Genomic DNA, 25,307 nt, shown 5'->3' with positions numbered 1-25,307 from the left:
CGCGTTTTTAACCATTGTAGAAAGCTTAGGGAACCGAGCATAGGGCAAGATGTGTGTGAAATGTGCTTCAAGGCAAAAGCGATCCTGCACAAGGGCACATACTTTGATGTTTACACTTTGTTAGTTTTAGAATATATTGACTACAATCCAAAAGTCATGCTAAACACTTCATAAATCCTAGTTCATCAACACATAAATGGCCTTACGTTATGGTAATATATAGCCGTATACACTGAGGGAGGGGTCATAATCACATGATAATTACCAGCTGCCATGTTATGGCCTGAGGCAAAGCCATAGTCCATACACTGCAAACCATGCCTGCACCCGGCTACACTGCTTACGTGCACCCCTAAAACAGAACTGAACCTCGACTTCATGCACACACTTCTAAATCAATCATGCGATCTTACCTCTCTGAGGTGATTCCTGTGTGCAAGTGTCTGTATGCCTGCCTTCGGGTGGCGGTTTGATGGGGAGCTTTGTGTTGTCATTTCCCCAACGTGAGGTTCCGCGGTCAAATCCATGAATACGATTTGTCTTGTTTAGTTGAGGGTGTGCGATCTCCTCACCGCAGATCATCCTTATGCATGCCCACATTTCCCCTATTCTTCCTCATTTTGCATGTTCCGCTCCCTATTTTAGAGTCTGCGGAGGCCCAACCCACACTCTGCGAGGAGTCTCATGCAAGACGATCGACTGTTTGCAGAGGCATGCCAGACCTGCGCAAAGTCATGCAAGTCCTGGAAAAGTCCAGTGCAGTCGAATCCATAAATCGATGAACAGGGTTTTACACACAGATAATTCCATGAATCAGGGCCTTTGTCAGCTAAATGGGACCTGGCCTGACCAACACAGCCAGCTTGGTGGAGATCCCATCCCTGCCACAGTCGGGAGTTGGCGGTCCAGCAGGGGTGGACACCACAACTGGAGACCAGCAGATGGAGTATGTGCAGGCACCATCGGACAGGGCACATGGGCAGCAGCAGGAGCAGGCTGTAGGTGGGAGCCATTATGGCTCGGGGCCTTCATCATCGGAGGGGCAGGCATCGGCCATAGGGCAGGAGGTCCCTGGACGGGAAGTGTCTTCTGTGTGGCAGCGGTTGGGCCATGCGATAGATGCGGAGCGGCTGCGGGTGGAAGAGGCACGGCTCACGATGGTCAGGGCGGAGAACTCCATGCGTAGGGCCCTGAGGCGGGCCGAGTGCCTCGAGGCCATTCGCAGGGACGTGGAGATCCAGATGTCATCGTCCCTGCGAACCCTCGGGGCCATGGAAGAGGACTGCCTCCGGGACATTGAGCAGGAGTTCGATGATGCCCTGGTACGGGACATCAACAAGTGAGCCGTTGGACTTGCCCGCTGCCCTTGTAAATAGTGAGTTAGTTAGTATTAGGTTTCCTTTCATTTTTTCTTTATTTTGGACCGCTTGGACAATGCACCACATTTTTGTATATAGTTTTTTTATTAGGTAGAAGTTTTTGGTAGGTTTCATTTCTTAAGTTGGGCTCATGGACCCTGGATTCTTCAATTGTACATAGTTCTACATTGGATTCATCTTTTTTAATTTTTTTTTGTGTTCACCATGGAGCAATGGTTTTTACTTTTTATTTTCCCTTGGATTTGATTTTTCGAACTGTGACTTTGGATAACATTTCTTTTTGGATTTCTTTTGCTTATGTTTTCTGGATTTTCATTATTTATCGGACGTGGACCATTTCTTTTGTTATTCCCATTGTTGAGTGTTTAATTTGATTTACGTTCATGTTATCTTTAATATATATTTTTTTATACTTCCATTTGCGGTATTATCTCATTGGTTTCATGCATGTCATGATATGGGTTTTGACATTCACTTGCACCCATTGTGTGTGTGTGACGGACATGTGTTCATTTACATACTTTAGAAGAAAAGTAAGGTAGCATTACCTTACTAAAGGCTAGAGCTCTCAGTTGACCCTTGGCAGGGTTGCGCAATTAAATTCAAAAATTCAATAAAGTATTTAATATTGATTCATAGATATGCAGAGGTTGTAGTGAATTCTTCAACAAGAAATGTTTCATTCACATTTCTAGGTTTAGTATCACCAATTCAATTCTCATATAGTGAGGCAACTTCGAAAAACATAGGTTGTTTCATCAGTAAGCACATATGCCAATGCATTTCGGTCTATGACCATCGTCAGGGCCATGCTTTAGTGAATATACCATCAACTGATCATTCGTATAATAATACAGCATTTCAACACAAAACATATATTAATAATTTAAGGATAATACAAGAATAGATAAAGCACATACCCCCAGGTGGATCCGTGTGAGTGAACAAGGGAGAAAATAAATGGAAAGTATATCAATATCGTTAAACAATTATATATTTCCAGTGTTTAACTATTCCCAACGTGCGGCAGTCTGTACCTGCTTTAAATTGGTTGTCCTCTCATATGGGTATTCTCAATAGTTGTCTCCAGCATTCCTGTTGATTAACAGTAGGAGAGTTTGAGTGCTTCTACCTGTTCATTTACATACAACCAATATATCCGCACTAAAGAGTATCTTACCTTCGTGCGCGGAGCTCGCACGCAGAACTGATCGCGTTGAAAGCGAAAGTGTAATGCGCGCGAGCCCAGACGCCATCTAAGATCGCCATGGTAATGTGGGCGGGGCGACGCTGAGCAGCGCGAACGCTGCTGCACGTACGCCTCGGGTCCCACCCCTCTGCAGTGTTGCAGAGGGGCGGGATTGTTGCCACAGCGACCCGTTTGTCATAAAACGTTAACAGTGTCACGCTATGAAGTACCTAACTTGGAGTGAAAGGATATGATACTGTGCACAAATGTCAGTGTATATACGATCACTTCATTCCGTGATCCTGGACCAAGTTATAAAAAGTAAGACATAAGAAATAAGAAAGAAGAACATTAATGTTTAAAAAACCATATGCAAATGCTAATCCAAATGGAACATCTTAATTAAGGAAACAACGTATAGCCATATCCGGAATTCATCTACTATACATTATTATGATGACCTCATGATGTGTATGGAAAAAAATATAACAATTGTGCCCACAATGTTCTGGTTCACAGTGCTACAGTTGGGAGCTGCAGACATACACTTGTTATCTAAATTAGAGAAAACACATGTGATTGATACTGCTTCCCAGAATATCCGTCCAGAAGCAACATCTGCTTGTGTTTATTACAGGAAACACATATAATTGATATCTTCATTAATTCCTCTTGGGGTGAGCGAACTCAATCTATCAATCCAAAACGTCTCACGTTGGTCCAGTCTTTTCTGTAAATCCTCATTTTTCTCTCTTCTTTGGACCCTCTCTAGGATCACGAATTTTATCTGTGCCAAATTGTGTTGTTTGTTCTGCCAATGTCTTGCCACCGCCGAGCTTACAGTATTGTTCATAATGCACGATCTGTGCTCGTTCCACCTAATTTTAGCTGTACGTTGCGTTTGTCCAACGTAATACAATCCGCATGGGCATTTGATCCCATATATGATTCCTGGAGTGTCACATGTTGCATAGCATTTTAATCTTATCTTCTCTCCAGTATAGGGATGATTGATTGTTTCTCCTTTCATAATATAATCGCAGTTGCTGCAGTTCAAACATGGGAATGTACCTATTCGGTCTGTGTTCTTCTTCTGTGGAGGTCTCGTGTGAACTAATCTGTCTTTAAGGTTGGAGCTTCTTTGGTAGGCAAACGTGAGAGTTTCTTTAAATAGATGTTCAACCCTTTTGTCGCATGTGACGGTGTTCCAATTTTTCTTTATAATTGCCTTAATGCGATTACTTTGGCTTGAATATTTGGATACAAAGACTAGTGGAGGTGAAGTATCTTTCTTGGTTTCTCTTGGTTTGAGTATATCTTCTCGATTCTGTGTGATTGTCCGTGCTTCTGCTGATGCAATTTCTTCCTGTGAGTAGCCTCGTGCAAGAAATTTACTGCCCATTGCCTTAACTGCTACTTCGTATTCACTTTGGTTGCTGACAATTCTTTTAACTCTAAGCATTTGGCTATAGGGTAGATTTCTAATCAAACTTGGTGGTGAAAGCTGAGCCTTTGTAACAGACTATTCCTGTCTGTGCTCTTCCGATAGATTGTTGTCTGATATTCAGTTTGTGTGATGTTTATCTCCACATCTAAAAAATGGATGGATTTCTGTGAGTATTCATATGTAAAGTGTATCCGAGGATCTATGCTGTTGATATATCCGAAAAATTCTAGGAGGCGTGCTTCTGTGTTCTTCCAAATGCCAAAAATATCATCGATATATCTGATCCAAATAATAAGATCTTGATTCCACAGATGATTTAAGAGGACATATTCTGTTTCAAATTTATTTCAAGTACTCTGTACTTCATTTACATACTTGCCATTGGGGTTGTATCATGTAATTGTCATTTCTATGTGGGTGGATGCAATACTTGGGTAGGTCTTTGGCATGTCAAGGCTAGATTGTGGTGACGTGTTGGCTGGGGGACATGTGTCGGGGCCTGCTGGCAGGTGCCCTGCACTGCTGGGGGGTGGGGGTGCAAGAGGACATGAGTGGGGGCCTGCTGGCAGGTGCCCCTCAAAGCTGGGGGGTGCGGGTGCAAGGGGACATGAGTGGGACATGAGTGGGGTCCTGCTGGCAGGTGGCCGCACTGCTGGAGGGTGGGGGTGCATGGGGACATGAGTGGGGGCATGCTGGCAGGTGCCCCGCACTGCTGGGGGGTGGGGGTGCAAGGGGACATGAGTGGGGGCCTGCTGGCAGGTGCCCTGCACTGCTGGGGGGTGGGGGTGCAAGGGGACATGAGTGGGGGCCTGTTGGCAGGTGCCCTGCACTGCTGTGGGTGGGGGTGCAAGGGGACATGAGTGGGTGCCTGCTGGCAGGTAGCCCTCAGTGCTGGGGGGTGGGGGTGCAAGGGGACATGAGTGGGGGCCTGCTGGCAGGTGCCCTGCACTGCTGGGGGGGTGGTGGTGCAAGGGGACATGAGTGGGGGCCTGCTGGCAGGTGCCCTGCACTGCTGGGAGAAGGGGGTGCAAGGGGACATGAGTGGGGGCCTGCTGGCAGGTGCCCCTCAATGCTGGGGGGTGGGGGTGCAAGGGGACATGAGTGGGGGCCTGCTGGCAGGTAACCCCCAGTGCTGGGGCGTGGGGGTGCAATTGTGGGGGTGCAAGGGGACATGGGTGGGACATGAGTGGGGGCCTGTTGGCAGGTGCCCTGCACTGCTGGCGGGTGGGGGTGCAAGGGGACATGAGTGGGACATGAGTGGGGGCCTGCTGGCAGGTGCCCTGCACTGCTGGGGGGTGGAGGTTCAAGGGGACATGAGTGGGGGCCTGCTGGCAGGTGCCCCTCAGTGCTGGGGGGTGGGGGTGCAAGGGGACATGAGTGGGGGCCTGCTGGCAGGTGCCCCTCAGTGCTGGGGTGTGGGGGTGCAATGCGACATGAGTGGGGGCCTGCAGGCAGGTGCCCTGCACTGCTGGGGGGTGGGGGTGCAAGGGGACATGAGTGGGACATGAGTGTGGGCCTGTTGGCAGGTGCACTGCACTGCTGGGGGGTTGGGGTGGAGGGGGTCATGCGTTGGTGATCAGTAGTGCAAGGTGACATGTGGCTTGGCTGGGGGGCATGCCCATGGTGGATGGGCTTCCTGCGGGACATGACCAGGGGTGCAGGGTAGTCCCCTGTGGTGTGGGCTGCCTGCAGGAGCTGTGGAGGGTGTAGAGGGAACACCTGGGAGGACCCACACTGCCAAGTCACGTGTAGGACTCCCCTGCACCCCAGATATACACGTACCCCACTCGCACAGGGCCTGTCGCGTGTGAAACTCCTCGCGCACCCCCGAAATACACGTACCCCGCTCACCCAAGGCGATTCGCGTGTGAAACTTCCCGCGCACCCCAGATTTACACGTACCTAGGCCAATCGCGTGTGAAACTTCACGCGAACCCCAGGAATACACGCACCCCACTCGCACAGGGCCTATCGCATGTGAAACTTCACGCAACCCCAGATTTACACGCACCCCGCTCGCCCAAGGCCAATCGCGTGTGAAACTTCCTGCGCACCCCCGAAATACACGCACACGCTATTTTGGACACAGCGGGTGTTCGTGTTTGTCGTGTACCCCTTTGCACGTCATTTGTCCTAGTGGGCCACAGTATGGGACAATCATCAGAGCTGTATATACGTGCTTTTTGTTAGCGCACATTTTGGCGCATATTTTTTTCATGCGCAGGGACGCTACCGCCTGCCTTCGTGTGGCGTACGTGTTTAGGCCTGTGCACATCTTCGCCGGTGCGCTGGTTTGCCCTATTTGATTCCATGAATACGTGTTGTAGGCGAGCGTGTGGGCGTTCCGCGCACTTGCCTCCTTTACTTCCCCCGTGACGCCCACATTTTCACGCGTTGTTCCACATTCCACGTGTCACGCCCCGTGTTATGCCTACTTTTGTAATGTGCGCCACTCTATGTGAGCTTTCCCTGTGGCCGTAGTGCACGCCGTTAGATGACCTGTGCGCTGGCGTGCGCCACGCAGATTTTCAGCGCACATCCCACATTTTACTCGCGCACGGACTTCCATGAATCGATGTGCACGGGTTTTGCTGCGATTTTCGCACTTGCACTGCGATTCGCACGGTTTCGCACGCTTGTGCGGGAATTTTCAGCATACATTAATTTCATGAATCGGCCTGATAGTTTATTATTCGTTTTTCAAATTTGCGTTTTATCCCAAATTCCTCAAATCACTTCAGGCATTTAGGCAAAGGAATACAATTAAGAAAACATTATTACAAACAACCAACTTTTAGAATGTCACATCAATGAAAGCACAGACATGCATTTTTCAATACCATATGGGTCAATTATGATGGGATCTTGATCAAGGTAAAAGTCCCTTTTAGCTCCAATGCCAAAATTGCTCAAAGCGTGTGTAAGACACCACATTCAGTATAACTACACAATCTTTCCCTAATAAACAATGTGTAGCCAATGTGTCATTCATTGACACATGTCATATTCAATATGATTATATTTACTGTGTGCAATAACATACTCAAAATCAAATCACTTTTTGCAAACTGTCAGAGTTAACGTATCTTCTTTTCTTACAATGTTATTTAATTCTGTGGAAGAAAGCTGCTATATTTTCTTTCGTTAATCGCCAGCATTTATGCTGTGAGATAATACCATAATATGCATGTTTTAGAATCATTGGTGTTGCCCTTTATTAACAAAAATGGTATTTTTAATACATTTCACACCTACAAGATATTTATTCTTCAAATCCAGTAATCACAGAATATACAGTCCACCTCAATAAAATTGTTTGGTTGTTGATATGTAAAATAAAATAAAGTGAACTGGTTAAAACGTGTCCTAAGTGATCATGATCAAATTTAAATTTGCTCTATATATATATGTAAATTTCAACCAGATTCTCAAACCACATTACTTGGACCCTGTCATTACTAAATAATATTGCCTCCTGCTGTGAAAGTCCTCATTGGAACTAGTGACGTCATGGTGAAACGTCAGTGCACAACAACAGTCTACAATGCATGATGTTCTAAACATTTGTAATTATATTCACTGCCACATAAATGTGTTATCTAATATATGGATTTTCTCTTCTGATAGATTAGCCAAATGAAGTCCACTTAGCAAATTAATAAACACTCCATCAATCGAATTGTGTTCCAATATCAATGTAACAAATGTGACATATATATTGACCTGATACTTTCATTTTAAAATTAATGAGCATTCTACCAATTAAATGAATGTTACAATACCCGAGTTACAAGCTCAGTAATGTATACAATGTAAACATGGTGTCTCAATTATTAGAATAATCATACATCTGAGGGGACGATGTTCACCTGAAAAAGAAATTCTAGATGTTTATTTTTAGAAATTAAACTCTACTTACTGTACATTACTGGACAGACATTGAAAACCATGGATTTGTTAATTTAAAAGAGATGTTGCTGTTAAAAATAATATATCCAACACTGTTCCATTTCTAAAAGGAACATCTGGGATTTGGCCACACTGTCTCGACCATAAACCATTCCAAATTATCTGGTTGATGGGAGATTTTTTGTAATACTGAACACACGGTTTGAATTTATCATGTCTCTCCAGATTTGAGCCATGTGATCCTACCTACTTGTTATATTTCTTGATAGATTTTGTTTTTACAGACTAATCATTTTCTATTATGATGGAAGAGAGTGATTACCATTCATCCTCTTTATTTAAGTGAGGCATGACAAAGAATTTGCAAGTAAATGTGTAAAACAGTGGACTTGACATGACTGGTGTAACATTTCTGATATAACATATGCATCCTTAAAATATGTTTATGCAAGTAATGTGCAGCAATAAAGAAGGGTAAAACTGCCATTTTCCAAAATATAGGCTCATGGTAAATGCACCAATTTACCAATTGGCCAGCTAATCCCAAATCGTATGCAAGCAATACACAATGCAATAGTACAGTTCACCATATATGAATGCATGCACCGCATAATACAACAATATGAGATTTTTTATGGAAATGTACACAGCTAAGAAACCAGCAGATATGCTTCAAAATAAAAAAAAAGTTTTGCGGGACAGCACAGCTGAAATTTGCAAAGTTATACAAGACAGTGAAGATTATTTCTTTGGAATACAGCAACAACAAAATGCATAGACAGAGGAATGCATAATTTGGCCCCAAGAGTTCACTAAAACATAGAAAATCTACTCAAACATACAAAACAGATTGTACCTTTTAACTTTGAAAATGAATTGAGCAATCTTCTGTACATGTGAATGTGAATTTTCCCAGTGTACATTTTTAGAAAAACAAACTAAGTGGGTGAATTTGGATAAAAAGCCAATGATGTTTACAACAAAATGTGGCTAGAAATAATTATGCATGTTTTTCCTGAAGGAAGACATTCTAAGCAAAGAAAACTTGAAACTAAGGTTGCATTGCTGTCAGAAATAGAAGACCAAAAACTAGCTGCTTGGTGTACAGACAACACCATGAAAACACCACCATTTCCAAAATGGATAGCAAATCTCATGTTGTATGCAAATATAACAATAGTTAATGCATTAAAAGAAAAAGTTATCTACCTTACTTGAAATAGCCATGGAAACATTAAGACATTAGGTGGCGCCAACGCAAATGAAAATACTTCGTTAGTTCCAGTCAATGGAATTCACATCAAATATGAGAGGAGCTTGCTGATCTCAATGAAATCACTAAGGCACTAACTTGCCTAAAAATGGATTGTAACTGTAAAGACTTAACCATTGAAGGACCTATCGATCTAAATGTAGAAGCTGAGACAGCACAGCACCTACATGCCCAATTCAAAGTAGTGGCACTGGAACACTGAAAACGTCCAGGAAGAATATACCATGCACCCTCTTCATCGAAGAAGGACAATTGGAAACACTGTTGAGTTGTATCAAATGATACACGCACAAGGAACAATGCTAAGTATTTTGGGGAAAAATTAGAAGATGCTTCCTTCAATTAATTCAGGAGGAATGTTAGATAGCAAAATTATGCAAACCATGGCATCAGAATACAGAGCTATGCACATGCATTCAGCTGATACAAGTTTTAGACTAAATCATAAGTACATTGTTCACCTTCTTTATTGAAGTGAATTGGGCACATTATGTTATGAAGTTGCTTACACATTGAATACTGAGAAAGGGTGTTGCAATATAACAACTCCAACTTTACTTGGCACAGTGGAATCAAAAGATGTAGTACTAGAAAGCAGTATGACTAACATATTAGTAAATATACAAACATCACAAGTGTATTTCTTTAGAAGATACTTTGACCTAAGTCACGTGGTACACAAACGTTTACCACCAACTTGGTTTGCTACACCAAGTTATAGAGAACATAGATGAGATGAACTCACTGAATTTCTACAACTAACTTAGCAAACATTATGACTTGTAGTGAAAACGGATTGTGTGAAATACAGCCAGCCAATGTGTGAAGACATTGTCACCATTGATTTCAACCACTGTTAAATGTAAAACTCCCAATGGGCTCCTTGAGGAGAATCAGCACATTACTTATGGGACCAAGCAAACTCTCTATGTTAGTCAATTTTGAAGAGCATTAGATTATAAAAAAAAGCTCAACGTTTGGCTGTGTGGTGAGCTTGAGATGTGCCCCGGCCACCCAGGTGGCCCATTGTGGCGTTTACTCTGGGATTACATTTAGGGGACAATTCACGGAACAAATGTGCGCCGAAATTTGTGGCGCAAGCTGGCTCAAGCGTGCAAATGCAAGCGCACACGCACGATTCATGGAAGGCCCTGCGCGTGTTTTCCCCGGGATGTGCGCCAAATCCGCGGGTGGTGTACACGTGCGCACACGTCACTGCAACATCCCGAACGCTGTGCGCGAGGTGCACAGCAAAAGCGCACAACGTGTAGCGCACACACCAAAAGGGGGCGGAACACGGGGCGGAACACGCGGAATGGGGAACAATGCGTGAAAATGAGGGTGTAACTGGGGAAGTACTGTTGGGAAATACACAGAACGCCCACACGCACATGAACTACACATATTCATTCATGATATCGAATAGGGGAAACACGCGCACGCCAAAAGACACGCACAGGCCTAAACACGTCGGCCACACGAAGGCAGGCGGAAGCGTCCCCTGGCAGTATAAAAGGGCGCACAAACAACAAACACGTATATATATCTACGATGAATGTCCCATTCCGTGGCCCCTTAGGAGAAATGACGTGTCACGCAATGCTCAGGCATCCCAAAAAAGCAAGAAAAAGAGATACATGACCCCTGTAGCCCACGTGCATGTAAAAAAACACACTCAGTACACTGTGGCAGCCAGGAACACAGAAATGCGTACGTGATCAACACGCAGGCTAGTATGCCCGAAAAAAGGCGTACGCGACTAACAGGGACACCCGCAGTAGGAAAAATAGCGTGTGCGACTCACCGTGTGTCTTGCGTGTAGAAGAAGAATACATAGCCAACAACCATGCCAAAAGAAGAAGTACGCACTGTAGCCGCTGCGAAGTAATCGTGTGTGAACCACAATGTCTGGAAAACACACGCACCGCTTTCCACAAAAAGCACGTACAGAACGATGGAAACCCATGTGGGACCTTCAACCTGTTCTGAGGGACACGCCCATGTGCAAGTTATGTCACCTACGCGCTTACGCACCAAAAGCCTTTCCTCAGAATTCACGCAAACATGCTGTTTTTCACGTGCCAAATCACTCCGTATCAAGCTGGCCACGCGACAACACATGGAAGACCACGCTCCTGCCCAGAAGGCCAAATTACTGTTCCCCAGAGCCCCGAGCAGCCTCCCACGAGCCATCTGCTGCTGTCTGCCTGCCTGCTGCCACCGTGCCCTGCCATTTGGTGCCTGCACATCTGCCGTCTGCAGGGGTCCAGTTGCTGTGACCACACATGATGGAACAGGAGACTCCCGACTGGTGTTCCATCACTCCACAGCCCAGCCCCAGGACCCATTTGCGCACCCACGCCTGCCTCGGGGGTTGCCATGTCTGACACAACATCTTTCGGCACCAGTGGCAACCCCCCAGCAGAGAGGCAGAGGGCTACCAGCTTCAGTGAAAAGGAAGTTGGTATCCTGGTGGAGCAAGTTCTGGGGCATTATGATGCCCTCTTCACACCATCCTGCGCCGACAAGGAAGAACGGAAGAGGATCTGGATGGACATAGTGGGTGCCATCAACGCGGAGGGGGTGGCACCCCGTGACATCAAACACGTCCAGAAGCGCTGGGAGGACTACAAGTCCAGGACCCTCAAGAAGGCCTGGCGCCTCTTGGAGGCAGCGGATGCAGTGGGGCACGGGGCCAGCTTACCACCCAGCAGATGAGGGTCCTGGAGCGCATTCACCCAGTGCTTCACCACCAGATTCTCAGGATGCAGGCCCGTCTGGAGTCGAGCGGTAAGTGGCCATGCATTTACATTTAAAACAGTGCATGTTGCAGTGTGCTGGTAGTTAGCTACTTGGCTGCTTATGTGACATGGGTCATGTTTGAATGTGTGTGTGCAGGGACATGATGGTTCTGCATGTGAGTCCAGTCAGGCGTGACCCACATGGATGGTGTATGTGCTACAATGCATCATGTGGAGCAGCATGCAGAGTACACACATGTATGCATGCCTGTGTCTGTACTTTGACATGTTTGGGGTGTGAGAGATGTGTGCTGCTGTCATGGACATGCATGATGTACATGTCCGTGTTTCTGAGTAGTGTGTGCACCATGGATGCATGACACATGTCCATGCCAATGTGTTGATTCACTGATACAGCCTACTCATCCTTGTATCCACTGTGTCTGTGGGTATACGGGGCCAGATGCATGACCCTCCGGTGATGCGTATGCATGTGATCAGCATGTCCCATGATGCATGTGAGTTGCAGCCCACCATTGGATGTTTCTAGGGTGCCGTGGACTTGGATGCAAATGTTTGTTGCATTTGGCATGCAGGTTCCTGCATGTATGTTGTCTGCACTGACCCATGTGTTGTTGGGAGACATGATGGAAGTGACGTTTGACAGTGGCACTCATGTGCTATTGCTTTCTGTCTAAGGGACTATTGTACATTACCCTGAAGCTTGTGTTAAATGTCTCCCTTTACACAGCGGCGAGTGAAAAAGAGGGTGGAGACAACGCTGTGGAGGAAAGCGGCAGGGATGCCTCCACCGGCTGGCGACGCAAGGCCCAGTCACCCTCCCAGGAAATTCCATCATCTGGGAGTGAGGGTACTGGTGCCGCGTCCGCCACTATAGCTGCAGCGGAAGGGGTGGGTGAGCCCCCACAGGGCCCTGCGACGGCGGAAGACAGTGCAGAGCCATCCAGGTTGGTGGTGTGTACAGAGCCGCACATGGGGCCTGGTGGGGGTGGTACCACTGGTGCAAGTGGTGCAGTCCAGGGGCAGGGGCAGGAGGCAGCACAGGTTGCCGCAGAGGTGCCTGTGCATGTCACTGTCCCTGACACTGTGACTGCATCACCATGCACCAGCAGGGATGCCCTGTCCCAGGCTCGTCCGCAGGTAGGGGGGAGGTCCATGTCATCTGGCACTCCTCTACCTATGGACAAGGGGACCCGTGACTGGATTGAGTCTGTCCTGATTGGCGTTGCGTTGCGCACATGTGACATCCATGATGACGTGCGTGCTTCCTGGGGGGACCACGAACGTCATCAAGAAGAGCTGTGTGCCAACGTGGCCCAGTTGGGAGGGACCGTGGTCAGGGGTTTCCTCCATGTGTCCGTCACTCTTGCAGCCCTCTCCTCCTCTGTGCACACTATACGCCAGTCATTCTCCGTGCCGTCTTCCAGCCCAGATGCCACCAGAGCCCCCTGTGGACCTTCCCCAACCAACGCAGCCAGCCTGGTGGAGATCCCATCCCTGCCGCAGTCGGGAGTCAGAGGTCCAGCAGGGCTGGCCACCCCGCCAACTGGACCCCAGTGGATGGAGGATGTGCAGGCATTATCGGGCAGGGTACGTGCATGACGGCGGCAGGGGATTCCATCAGCCCGGATGCCGTCGTGGTGGCAGAGACAGTTGCGTCGTAGGCAGCAGCAGGCTCAGCGTGGGAGGTATCATGGCTCGGGTCCATCAACACCCCTGGGGCAGGCATCGGCCGAGGGGTTGGAGGACCCCAGACTGAGAGTGTCTTCTGTGTGGCAGCGGTTGGGCCGGCAAATAGATGCGGAGAGGCGGCCGGTGGAGAGGGCACGGCTCAGGATGGTCAGGGCGGAGAACCGCATGCACCGGGCTTTGAGGCAGGCAGAGGTCCTCGAGGAAACTCGCAGGGAGTTGAGGGATTCCATGGCTGCATCCCTGCGAGACCTCGAGGCCAGGGAACAGGCCCACCTCCGGAACATCAACGTGGAGTTCGATGATACCCTGGCCCGGAACATCACTAAATGAGCCTGTCGCCTTTTTACATAGTTCTTTAGGGTTAGGTTTCCTGTGTTTATCATTTTTTTGGAGTTCATGGACTTTGCTCCACTTTATGTATATAGTTTTTTATTCATAGGACTTTTTTGTAGGTTTCCTTTTGTTTGGGGATCATGGACCCTTTGGACTTGCATTGTATATAGTTCAAGACTTGTACATACTTTCTTTTTTTTCAATTCCCATGGATCAATGGTTTTCTATTTTTTTAATTATTTAATTCATATTGACATTGGCGATGGACCACTTTTCTTTTTTCATGTCGTGGATTTTTGTTTTTCATTGGATTTTCCTTTTTTTTGGTAATAGCTTTCATTATTTATTAATTTGCAAGTTTGATTTTCATTATGTTATTTCATTATGTTTTTTAATACATTTCTTTTAACTTCATGATTGGTGTTCTGTGCTATCGTTGGTTTTGTGCATGTCTCAATGAACATTGCCTCAGTCATGTGTTGCCACTGTGTGGCTCTGTTGTGCATTTATGCATGGCCATGGTGGTTCTTTTAAGACTCTCATGGCATGGGTAATTTGGGAGTGGGTGCAGTGGATGGTTGTGTGCTTGTACTGGGGGGTAGAGGGGATTTGGGTTGGCATTAGGGCCATGGGTCTGTTTTGTTATGACATGTTTGGTGGGCCATGTGTCGGGGCCTGCTGGCAGGTTCCCGTCAATGGGGGTGGGTGGGGGGAGGGTGTACATGAGTCAGGGCCTGCTGGCAGGTGCCCGTCAATGGGGGTGGGTGGGAGGACATGAGTTGGGGCCTGCTGGCAGGTGCCTGTCAAAGGTGGGGTAGGGGGACATGAGTCGGGGCCTGCTGGCAGGTGCCCGTCAATGGGGGTGGAGGAGAGGGGGTACGTGAGTCGGGCCTGCTGGCAGGTGCCCATCAATGGGGGTGGGGTGGGGAACATGTGTTGGGGCTCCCAAGTGCATGGTGCCATGTGGCCTGCCTGCGGGGCATGCCCAGGGGTGATGGGCTGCCTGCGGGGCATGCCCAGGAGTGATGGGCTGCCTGCGGGGTACGTGTATTCCGGGGGTGCGTGGAGTTTCACATGCGATAGGCCTGGCGCAAGCGTGGTACGTGTATTCCGAGGGGTGCGCGGGGAGTTTTACACGCGATTTCGCTGGCACGAGCGGGGTACGTGTATTCCAAGGGGTGCACAGGGAGCTTTACATGCGATTTTGCTGGTGCGAGTGGGGTACGTGTATTCTGAGGGGTGTGCTGGGAGTTATACACGTAATTTCGCTGGCGCGAGCGGGGTACGTGTATTCCGAGGGGTGCGCAGTGAGTTTTACACGCGATTTTGCTGATGCGAGCGGGGTACGTGTATTCCGAGGGGTGAGCAGGGAGTTTTACACGCGATTCCGCTGGCGCGAGCGGGGTACGTGTATTCCGAGGGGTGCGCAGGGATTTTTACACGCATTTTCGTGGTTGGGGGGCTGTATGCTGTTCCACTGGCCTTTGCGCCATGTACTGGATTTGTGCAATGTTTTTGGCATATGGGGTGGGCTTGGGGGCGTAACTGGCGCTACTGCAGGGTCGCTGTGCCACTCTGCGCCACGGGTGCTTATGGATGTATAAATCCATGAATACACTGTGCGCCGAAATGGGTTTTGGCGCATGCAGCTGGTGCAGACTGCCGCTCGCACACTCTGCGCCAGCCGCGTGCGCCACTTGTGCGCTAAATTCTATGAATTACCCTATTAATGTCTTTCACCAGGGCAAACTCGAGAATAGGAATTGAAGGATTTATGAGCTTGTGAACCATCCATTGCATTTTCAAAAAACGTCTGTGAAAGGTGAATTTAGTTGGAGAAGTGTGAGAAGGGCAACTACTGTATGCATCTGTTGACACATTTCAGGATATCTTGCAAGCATTGCAGTCCTAATTGTGGGAGGTTCTTGTGAACGTTCACCTCCCAGCACCATGCATCATATGCACTGAATTTGGTAGCGGTCCACATTTTAATCGAAACCTGCATATTACAAGTGCACCACACAAACATGAAATGCCAAATGGCACAGCACAACATATGCATACCAGACAGAATAAAGGAAAGCTACACAGCTGAAGGAGAAGACATTTGTCAAACCCAAAAGGAATGACAAACTGAGGCACCATATTGCATGCACACTTGGTAGACCGTTTTCTGATCACTTCATGCCAAGAAACTCAAGATCATAGTCCAAACACACATGGCAAACGGCACAATGCATCACGTGAGTTGAGGCTCCACAGTGGTCCACACTACATGCACACTTGTCAGTCATTACATGTTTTAGTTCTTTCTTTCTCCTGCCATTTAATTTTAAATTGAGATTATATTTGTGTCCTCCCTGTTGGAAATTTCAGTCTACCAGTTCTAGCTGGCTTCTTACACATACCGTTGTGGCATGTGGATTTTATTTGGCCATATCCATTTAGGAGGTGAACAAGGGAATGTTTTGCTGGTTAAATACTACTCAAATAAAACAAAGTATCAGACAGCAAGCAGTTCCAATATGCAAGTGGACTTCTCTTCATAAAAATCAGTAGGTGTCAAAAAGGGGAAACCAACTTGTCAGCAAACTGTAACTATAAAACATGCATTTAAATGGTGAGCAAGACCTTCCACAAGCACCTTCTCAGTTAAAGTTCTGCTCTGGCTCCATGTCCAAAACATAATGTTGGAGGACAACTAGAAAAGTGCATTTGAACATATTGAATTTTAGAAATATTTTCTGTAAAAAGGCCTGGATTTCCTGCCAGATTCACAAATGCTATTACAAACAGCGCACTCATGTTATGTGACCAACGCCACAAAATGGGCCATTCTTAGCTGCAAAACACAAGGGATGATGGCTGGAAGGTTTAGAATGAATGTTAACCTCTGGCATTGCTTTTAACCATCGGCATCGCTCTAGTCTAATGCAGATGAGATGTGACCTAGCAGTTTGGGCTGGACTACCTCTTTGGGGTTGGAACCAAGCCTGATTTGCATATGGTCCTTCCCTTTCTGTAATGACAGCAGGTAAAGATCGAAGGTCTGGAGGGTTGCCCAGAGGTTTAAAATTAAAAGCAAACCTCCAGCCATCACCTCTTTGTTTTGCTTTGTGTCCCGAGTGGGACAGATATGTCCCGATTTGGGTCCTGTGCCTGCTAGGCCTAGCGACACAAGTTACGTCTCACTGATCATACCCAAAGAGGCTTGAACATGTCTGGGGAAGCTTGTGATCCCGTGCAGCAGGGATGTGAGCTAACAGTTCGGGCTGGACTGTCCCTTTGGGGATGGGACCAAGAATGATTTACATATGGTCTTTCCCCTTTCTGTAATGGCTTGGCAGGTGAAGAAAAATGGCCTGGAGGGTTGCCCAGAGCAATTGCCAGAGGTTTAAGATTAATTATAAACCTTACAGCCATCACCTCTTTGTTGTACTTTGTCACCGCAAGTGGGATGGGTGTGCCCAGAAGTCGGTCCCATGCCTTCTAGGCCTAGAGACCCAAGCTACTCCTCACTAATGACACCCAACGAGACCAAACCATGTCTGAGGATGCTTGTGGTCTCGTGCAGAAGGGATGTGACATAGCAGTTAGAGCTGGACTTCCCCTTTGGAGGTGGGACATAACCTGATTTGCATATGGTTTTTCCCCTTTTCTATAATGGCAAGGCAGGTGAAGAAAAATGGTCTGGAGAGTTGCCCTGAGCAATTGCCCGAGGTTTAAGATGAATTCTCAACTTTCCAGCCATCACGTCTTTGTTTTGCCATTCTTAGCTGGGACAGTGCTGTGCGTGTGTTCCTGCTGAAAAGGAAGTGAATTAGCAGATTGAGGGTGATTAACTCTGCAACTTGAATTAACAGACACCTGCAAAATGTCCCTATGTCCTTCGTGTCACCTTCAGTCAGACCCAGCTTCATGGCTAATAGTCATTGCCTGGCAAACCACACTTAAATAGTGTACGGATTAACTTGTTTGTCTTGATTTTTTAACACATGTTTCTCTACATTTCTTTTGCCCTCAATTCTGGTGCAATTTTTATTCTAGGGATGCCTACTAGTGGTCACTAGTGGCCAGTGCAGGGTTCATCTAGGTTCGACCTCAACTGAAGAACACGAATAGTATATTTAAAGTATTTTATTAAATACATAAAGTGCAAGAAAAGCGCATATTTAAATACTCAATTATTTCACTTAAACAAACAACATAGTCAATAAATAAATACGATACATGCAATATTTTAAACAGCATGGAAGCTGGGTCTCAATCTTATTTGTCAATAAACAGTGCACTGGAATCTCGGCATGAAATTCCTGATTCTTTGTTGTAATGTTGTGTACCCCCGAATGCACATGCATGGCGCTACTAATTTACGTGCTGCCCAATACTCCCTACCGTGGGAGTTAAAGTATTCATACTACGGTAAATGCTGGACCTGTTTCGTGATTGTCCGAGGTCAAATGAAGTGCTAGGTGCCAGTGTTAAAGTGCAAAGTGCCAATGACCTGAAAGCCTATGCTTACGATGGTAACACCAAACTACAAATCCAACAATGCAGTGCAATGTTGGCCAAAAGGCCGATGACAAACTTAAAGAGCCGGAACACAGATATCACACACCAGAAAGGTTGCATGCCTGATCTCGCCCCGATTAATTGTACGCCACAGAAAAGATTTGTTTTTATTTAGATAATTGCCCTCTGACAATAAAAAGTAAGAAATGGCCTGGTCCTTGCCATGTTATCCCAACTATTGGGGTATGGTGGACAGGTAAGGCAATGTCATATGATGCCAAGAACTCAGTTGGTGGAAAACATTAGATAATTCCTTGATAAGCCAATGATTTCCAAGAAGAAATATACACATTCTCGCCCTTGTATATCACATGCATTAAAGATGCAACAGACTTTGCAAGTTTAAACTTTAATAAAACGCTGTGCCTTAATCATGCTTTCTACTGCATATAAGATGCACCCATTCACAGTCTGATAAGCCATCAGACTGTGAGTTAAAACAAGAACCACCTAACGTAAGAAATCGGTTCCAAATGATCTGTTGATGTAGTTATTTGTGTATGTGTATTTACCAGTGGGTCACATGCCCGGCCACATTATGAACAGTTTCTCTTGAATGTTGCACAGCCATGTTTTCATCCTAACTTCATTCCTGATACCTCTTACTAAATTAAAGGTGTAAGAAGGGAAGAATAGATGGATTTGATAATGATCACTTAGCTGTAATTCAGCTTTATTTAATAAAGAAAGAAACCCAAAAGTTCATATGAATTCAAACTAAACACAGATTGTAGTAAGACAAATGACTACTTCCCAAACATACTGAATCTTTGGAATGCAAATGTAGAGGTGCAAATTGTCACAGCAAATTCAATGGCACTGTGTGTATATATAAGTTCATACATAAACAGAACAGCTCCAAAATCTTTTTGACGAAATTAGAAGTAAAAGGAGCCTCTCCAGTAAATTGCTAAGTTTAGGTGTAAAAACACTAACTCGTCACAAAGGGGGCCGTCATTAGGATGCTGACATGAGCATGGGTGTGGAAGGAGGAGACCAACACACAGGTGACATGCTTCTGGCTATACACTTTTATTGGAAAGAAAATAAAAGATAAAACCCTGTCTGACTCTAGTTCTAAGAGGAATTTCCCTGCCTCAACCAATACGGAGGAATATGTCAGGATGTCCGTCTGAAGCAAAATGTCCACCGTCGTGTGTCCAAAAATATATTTGCAACCCGTATACTATAAATAAAGAAAAGGGGTGGTCTTCTTAATCCAGAAGAATGGTTTCCTTTTCCTGAGTGATAGCCGTAAGTTCACTTCTGGGTGACACAAATGAAATGTTCTTCTTAAGGGATAGAAATCAAAAGTCTTAAAAAGGTTCCTTGGATTTAGTTTCCAAGAAGGCACCTAGAACAAAAAGTCTTGTCTCTTCAGTGTTTGGGGGATGTCTCTTTGTCCCCCCTGACCTTGCTCAGGATTCTCAGTTGTTTTCCCAGTGTCAATGCAAGTATCTTTCTTCTTCTGGACTTCGTCAGATTCTGGTCAGTGTCAATAGAAGGACTCCCTCCTCTTTGCTCCTTTTACAATGCTCACCCACACCAGGGGGTATGTTTCCCATACCCTGGTTGTCTCCAACATTTTCAGTGCAGAAAGAATGACTGTCTTCCCTTGGCACTTTCCACAAGGTTCATAAACACCAGGGGGTATGCCTCTCTTCTACTGTTCTTTCCCCCAATGTTCACTGTGGTCATAGCCTACCTGGTTCATTATCCTGCCAGGCACTGTGATAATAACAAACATAGGTTTTTGAAGGCAGTTTGTTTTTGGGTGTGGATTCCAATTCCTTCTTGATTCTCAGTAGTAGTACCCAGTTCATTATCCTGCCAGGTATTCTTTTTGTCCGGTCCCAGACACCTGTGGAATTGACGTCTTTCTTTCGGGTCCTAGACCCCTTTGGTTTCTTTCTCTCAGGTCCCAGACCCCTTTGGTTTCTTTCATGTTTTAGGCAGTCCTGGTCTCCCAACCTGCCAGGGTCATTCGCGAAGAAGATGGATCTGGAGGCCACTCCTTATTGGATGCAGATCCCTGACCCATAACCCACCTCAGTATAGTCTCTTGGGGTTCCCAGGCAGCCTCCCAGTTTCCCAACCCTTCTCTGGTTGTTCACTGGTCTCTGTCAGCTGTCTCTGGGTCTCTCGCCCCCGTTCGGAGACCTCGTCCTGAGTCTGAACTCTGCTGTGGCTCTGCAATGGTTTCCTGCTTTCAAGCATCGCGTCCCAGCTGAACCATGCTCTCCAGCTTCCTCGATCAGCTGGCGCTTTGTCTTCCTGTTTACAGACATGGTCTGACAATGGGAGAGCTCTCTGGGACATCTCTGCTGATGGGTAATCTTCCCGTCCCTGTTTGCTTTGTTCAGCATTTGACTATGGAATCCACAGCTCCCGTTTCCTCCAGGGAGGATCTCTCACTGTGTATGAATTTCAATCTTCTATTTCAGCTGTGCCTTGGCCAATAGGAAGTCTGTAAAGCCTAGACTGCTCAGCATGGTTCACAGAGGTGTTCTCTGTGCTTCTGCACCACTTCCCTGCCTCAGTACTGATCTTGAGGACTCCTAGTGAGTCAGCTGGACTCTTCCTCATCTCAGTACTGATCTTGAGGGCTCCTAGTGAGTCAGTTGGTCTCTTCTTCTTCTCAGTAGACATGGGATAAAGGTCCCTTGAGGAGCTCACATTCTTCCTCATCCTAGTACTCCCTACCTTACTGGTTTTAAGGAAACAAGTAGGGAAACTAGGGATGGTGTTGTAGGTGCTTAGGGTTAAGTGGGCTATGGGGATACTATGTTCTCCCCAGATCATCACTCATCCTATACAGGGCTTCCCTCCCGATGAGATATGTCCACTAAGTACCACCCTAAGGGGGGAATTTTGGGTAGCGGCCTCACCTACCTGGCCTCATGGGAAGGGTATCACGCTAGGGGAGAAGTTACGACATCAGTGGATTCATCACAACTGGTACAAACTCATATAGTGAGGGAGTGGATATGCAATGGCAAATGTTGGCGCTAAAGATTGTTGACATCTTTAAACATAACATGGTTGATGACCATCACAAGAACAATCTGATGACGTGGAAACATTTTGTTTGTCTGAAATCTTGCACATTATACTTACATGGAGAATGAAAGAGCACGTAAAGAATGTGGGCAACGCAACAGCAAAACTACCACTGACAACAAAGAACTACAATATTAATGTCTTCTGAAATTGTCTTTACCACAGTGAAAGGAAGACAATAATTTGGAAACATAGTCCACTTACAAGGAAGCTTTGAAACAACAAAAACAGTGCATTACATGTTCACAATTTGAAAATTATTTAAGCATGCTTCAAGACGAACTAAAAAAAACAAAATGTATTGAAGTAGAATTACAAAAATATACTACAACTTCCACACTGTGAGAAACCTAGGTTATTCTCACTCTCACTCACCCTGGATCCTCTTCTGAGGTGGCCAGGGAAAGGACATCAGTTTTGGATCTTGACCCAGGGGGCAAAGAAGTGAGGGGGGATCACCTGGGTGGAGGGTCCTTGGAGATTTGGAGTGGGGTGCCCTTGGGCAATATATGTTATCCCCTTTTCCCTGTTGAGGAACAACCTAGCCCTCCTCGACCTTTATGGGTTACAGCTCCCCTTATTTCCTCACATTTAACCTCTGACAGTACTGAGATGAGGAAGAGGCGACTAATGAACACTCAAGCTTTATTTCACCACTTTGGTACTGGGATGAGGAAGATGCCTTCAGAATACTGTGAGGGTCAGGCATGTCCCATTAACTATGGTCAGGCAAGTCTGATGGTGCGTCCACGCCTGCAACCTGTTGAAGGGTTGCAGGTGTATAAACAGAGGCCAGGGAAGCAACATGTGGAGGAACGGCGAGGCCTGTGTGGAAGCTGCCAGCAGGGCACCTGTGTTGTGAGGAGGCAGCCATGGTGGGGCTGGCGAGCAAGCCAGGATGCCGGCCTATGCCCAGAGAAACTGCGGAGCCCCAACCCGGAGGGCCATTGGATTGACACAGAAGTGGGATCTCCATGCTGGGCTGCGAGTAGTAGCACCTGGGCGAGCACATAGAAAGGGAAACTGTATGCATCCGTGTGGAGGAGGCGGAGATGACGGCGTGTGCTGCAAAGCAGCAGGGGTGCGAGTGGGGCTCACAGGGTCTGGCTCGTTGACCGGCAAAGCAAGAAAAAGGAAGCCAGAGCTGCCAAAGAGGACGCTGATGACTGGTGGGTGTTGGGGAGTCACTCAGAGCCACAGCGCCTCTAGAGCACTGCGTGTAAGTAACGCAGTGCTGTATAAGGCTTACCGAATGCTGCATGGGATGAAACCTTGCAACAAAGTTAAAGTATATTTATTGAATACCGAACTGGGTGAAACTTGAAACAATGCTGAAATACATATATTGAATAACAAACTGGGTACAAACTTGAAATAATTCAAACATACATATATTGAATACCGAATTGGGTGCAAACTTGAAACAAAGCTGAAATATATACATTGAATAACAAACCGATTCAAAATTGGAAACTAAGTGAAAGTATGCATATTGATTATAGAACTTTGTTTTATGGGCAAAACTAATGCCAAACAGAAGCCAAGAGGAAAGTGCCCATTTGAAAAGCATCATGCAGAAAATACCACAAGTGTGAAGAAGTGTAACAAAAGGTGGGTTATGAACTAGACCACCACAAAGTGAACGTTATGACTGGAGACAATGTGATAAGGGCAAAGCCTGGCAAGAGAGGTGTGACAAGTGGGGCCAAAGCCAAGAAGCTTACCAGGAGAAACCAGGAAAGTGTGAAACTGCCCCTAAAGTCAACAAGCTTAGACTTGGCAAATTAATGTGAATCTGTAAACAGGAACAAGTACAGATTAACTTGTGTGAGCTTAGGGGTTACTGGTTGCGCAACCTGTGATGGGTGGACTATGTGCTCTGTCAACTGCACCTAGACCAGTGAGCCCTAAATGATGAAAGCAAAAAGGCGTTATGAAAGAAACTAAGGAGAAGCACTGTAAGCAGACTGGTGAGACTAACTAGAAGGTGCTACGTTGAAGACTTGGGGAAGGGAACCCTGAGATTTGATGAACTACAAGCACAGTCTCAAGACCTTTTTTCTTTTGAACTGTGTTGTTTGAGACTCGGGGAAGGGAGCCCCAAGGATTGTGTGGAACTATATTGCATTGAACTTGGGAAAGGTAATCCTGAGACTTTTGTGGAACTTCTTGAACTCGGGGAAGGGAAGCTGAAAAGGAAGCTATGAGCTGGAAGAAGCTCAGAACTTTGTTTTGGTCATCATTTATTTTATTGTTGCCATCCCTACACATTGTTTGGCTATAGTTGTGAGGGTAAGGATAGGTTTTGGATACAGACAGACTTTTCAGTTTAACTCTTTGACTCAGACTTTCCTTAGTTTTGTTCAGGTAGGGAAATCCCACATTAGCATAGGGCATGTTAGGCCTTCTACCATCCTGACATTTCATTTAATAAATTATTTTATTTGGAACTTTAGGTCTGTTGCCTGTGTATGACTTCTTGATGCCTCCACAACACATACTTCAATCTGCTCCATCAACTGAACTAATACTAAAAACTGAGGCTGAAACAGCCATTCCTACATTATTTGTGGTGAACTAAATTGCATGCTAATGTGCATTACATCTGTGATCCAATTAAGCAAAAATTCAAACAACTAGATAAAATCAATTCTCTTAATTAATATTGCAAACACAATTAAAACATAAACAGTGACATTATTAATGTCACATTCAAAAATCTATTTCTGAACATCAATTCTGTGAATTACTCTTATATAACCTGTTGATAATTTAGCAATTTTCCAAACACTGATAGTTCAAATTTAATTGAATCTAGAACATCAATTCTGTGTCACTTATATATTCCCTGTTGAGAATTCAGCAATTATCCAAACACTTGTGGTTCAAATTTGATTGAATCTAAGCCCAACTGATTACATTTCATCTTGTAATGTTGTTTCTTTTTTTTTTTAGTGTTGCATTTTTTATTTTCAATACATAGCATACAGAAGTGGCAAACATCATCAATCATCCAAATTATCACAATAACACAAATCTAAATGAATCTGGCATATAAACAACGGTGAAAATAAACTATTAAATCTTATAACTAAAAGAATTTAAGAAGAGGGTAAACAGAATAGAAGGAGGAAAGGAAAGGATAATAGAAATAGAATAAGGACAGAGAACCATAGAGCAACTTTATCAATTAACTTAACCAACAATTAATAAATCATCAAATAACAAACCTTAAACTGTGAATTTAAATGACTTAGCAATAATATAAATAATTTCCAGAGACACTACATTCCGAATAAGGGATCTAAATCATCCGTATACCTCAAGGAAACTATTCCAAATGTCCCAGAATTTCCCAATGTCTCCTGCATTCTTGTAGATGGCTTTTTCGTAGGTAGAAATAGTCAGAAGTTCCTCCACCCACTCGTCGACATTAAAGGAGTTGCTTGACTTCCAAGATCTCAATATCATCCTCTTACCAATCATACTGGCATGGAGTAGCCATGTCATCCACCCAAAAGAGATCCCATCCACCACTGATACGTCTCCAAGAATTAATAAGGCGGCTGAGAGGGGGATTGTACAGTTCAAGACCAGCCCCAGCCTCTCACATATACTTTCCCAGAACTTCCTTGTCTTTGGACAACACCAAATGAGATGACTGAGGGATTCTCGTGCACCCTTGCATTTC

This window comes from Ambystoma mexicanum, chromosome 5q (genome assembly GCF_040938575.1).
Source record: "Ambystoma mexicanum isolate Mex_15411 chromosome 5q, UKY_AmexF1_1, whole genome shotgun sequence".
Taxonomy (NCBI): domain Eukaryota; kingdom Metazoa; phylum Chordata; class Amphibia; order Caudata; family Ambystomatidae; genus Ambystoma; species Ambystoma mexicanum.
Note: the sequence above shows the minus strand (reverse complement) of the source record.